The following is a 2,695-nucleotide window of genomic DNA, read 5'->3' on the forward strand; positions in this document are numbered from 1 at the left end:
CTACAAATTACAATACTGCTAACAGAATCTTCACCCAATACCTACTTAGAATCTTGTAATATGATGGTCCGGAGCAATAGTACTATATATAGGGCATTGCCTTGCATCCTGCCAACCCTGGGTTCAATCTGGCACATGTCCCCCCATCCAATACCTCCAGGAGTGATTTCTGAGTGCAGAGCCAGGAGTAACCCCTGAGCATCTCGGTGTAACTCCCCCCCCCCACACACACACACAAAATCGTGTAATATGAGCAGAATACAACAGTGATCCCATTCCTGCTGACTTACTGGCTTCATCTCTTGCAACAAATAACACACTCCAACATATAACAATCCACCATGGTTCTTGCATTCCTTCACCTCCTGTTCTGCTTGCTGTTGATTCTGTACTTTTGCTCTCCTAAATTTTCTCATTCTTGTCCATTACTAAATGAATGTATTATTTTGGGCTTTTAAAATGGAAAGTGAGGGGCAGATGCTATAAAAGTAGAGTAAACGGAACCCACGAATTTAGCTTGCCTGCATATGTGAGGTCCTGAATTCAACTACAGCCACTGTGCAAGAGCACACTCACACTCACACACACACACACACACACACACACATACACACCACAATAAAAAAAAACGGAAAGTGCGAGCTGGAGAAATAGTTCAGGGGTTAAGGCACTTATCTTGCATGTGGCCAACCCAGGTTCCATCCCACACCCCACTGCATATGATCCCCTGAGTTCTACCAGAAATAACCTCTGAGCACCACAGGTTGTGGGCCAGCCCACCCCAAATACAGAATGATCTCTATCATACGTGGAATATCAAGAAGCATAGTAAGAGACTGAAAAATGTTCTTTGTTAAAAGATTGGGCTAGAGCGATAGCACAGCGGGTAGAGTGTTTGCCTTGCACGCAGCCAACATGGCAGAGCCGAGTTCAATTCCTCTGCCCCTCTCGGGAAGCCCGGCAAGCTACCAAGAGTATCTCGCCCCCACGGCAAAGCCTGGCAAGCTACCCTTGGCATATCCAATATGCCAAACACAGTACAAGTCTCACAATGTTACTGGGCCCGCTCGAGCAAATTGATGAACAACGGGAGGACAATGACAGTGACAGTGATAAAAGACAAAGTCAGCCTGTAGAGCTGAGCTTGCTAAGTGGTAGGGGGAGTGAGAGGGACCATAAAGACACTGCATTGACCACAACACCCAAAAGGAGAGAGAGAACACAGGGGATTGCCCTGCCACAGAGACGGGGGGATGGTGGGATGGGGGTGGGAGGGATATTATCCATGGTGGTGGAAAATGGGCACTGGTGGAGGGATGGGTATCTGATCATTGTATAATTGAAACCAAAGCACAAAAAATTGTAAATCTACAACTTTAAAAAAAATAAAATAAAATAAAGGGGATAACAAAAAAAAAAAAAAAAAAGACACTGCATCAGGGTGGCTGGTGGTGGTTGTGGTAGTAACATTGTTGCCTGAAACATCTCTATAAACCTTATTATTAACAATGCTGTCAGTCTGCCTAAATGTAAACTTGTAAAAAATTAAAAACAAAATTTTTTTTAAGTTTTTCATGTAGGGAAATCATAAAATACATTGACGAGAACAAGGCAAAAAATTTCTGAGTATTGGTTTCTGTGCTATATTTAGCAACTTGACTCTAATAGTAAGGAAAACAAAACCACAAATTAACAAATGAGAGCACATCAAACCAAAAGCTTCTGCATAGCCCAAGAAACTGTCACTAAAACAAAAAGATATCCTACTGAGCAGAAGAAAATTCTCGTATGAGATATATCTGACAAAAATTAATATCCAAACCTAGTTAAGAGGTCACATATACAACAACAAGAAAACAAATAACTCATCAAGAAATGGGAATAAAAAGGACAGGAGCTGATCCCAGTTCAATCCCCAGTTTACCCCGTATGATCCCATGAGCCCCACTAGGAGTGATTCCTGAGTAAATAAACCCTGAGTCAGGTGTAAACCCTGAACACTTCTGAGTATGGTCCCCCAAATAAAAACAAACACCCCCAAATGGGGAGAAGAGCTGAATAGACAATTTACAAAGACAGATGGAAAGTTAATAGGCACGTGAAAACATGTGCATTATCTCTGATTATCAGAAAAATAAAAAATCATAATGACAATGAAATATCACCTTACACAGTGATAATGTCCTCTCTCCAAAAGGCCAGAAACAGTCAATACTGGTGGGAGGGGAGAGGAGAAATAAGAGCCTTCATACAGTGTCAGCGGAAATGCAAATTGGTCCAGTTCCTATGGAAAATAGTGTAGAGATTCCTCAAAATATTAAAAATAGTTCCATCATATGATCCAGAAATTTCACTGTTAGTTATCCAAAGAACATAAAAACACAGCTCCAAAAAGATAAGCACACTTATGTGCATTGCAGCTTTATTTACAACAGCCAAGATATGGAAGCAACCAAATGTCCAATGACAGATGAATGCATAAAGAAGAGGTGGTATGTATAATAATTGAGTGCTAGTTATACATAAGAAAAATTAGAAATCTTTCCTTTTCCAACAGCATGAATAGAACTGGAAGAGGCCATGCTAAATGAAATAAGCCTGAAGATAAAAGACAGTTACTGGATGATCTTGGGGCCACAGAGATAGTACAGATAGCTCAAGAGATAGTACATGCCTTGCACATAACAGACCTGTG

The sequence above is a fragment of the Sorex fumeus genome, unplaced genomic scaffold (assembly GCF_029834395.1).
Source record: "Sorex fumeus unplaced genomic scaffold, SorFum_2.1 ptg000035l, whole genome shotgun sequence".
In the NCBI taxonomy this organism is placed as follows: domain Eukaryota; kingdom Metazoa; phylum Chordata; class Mammalia; order Eulipotyphla; family Soricidae; genus Sorex; species Sorex fumeus.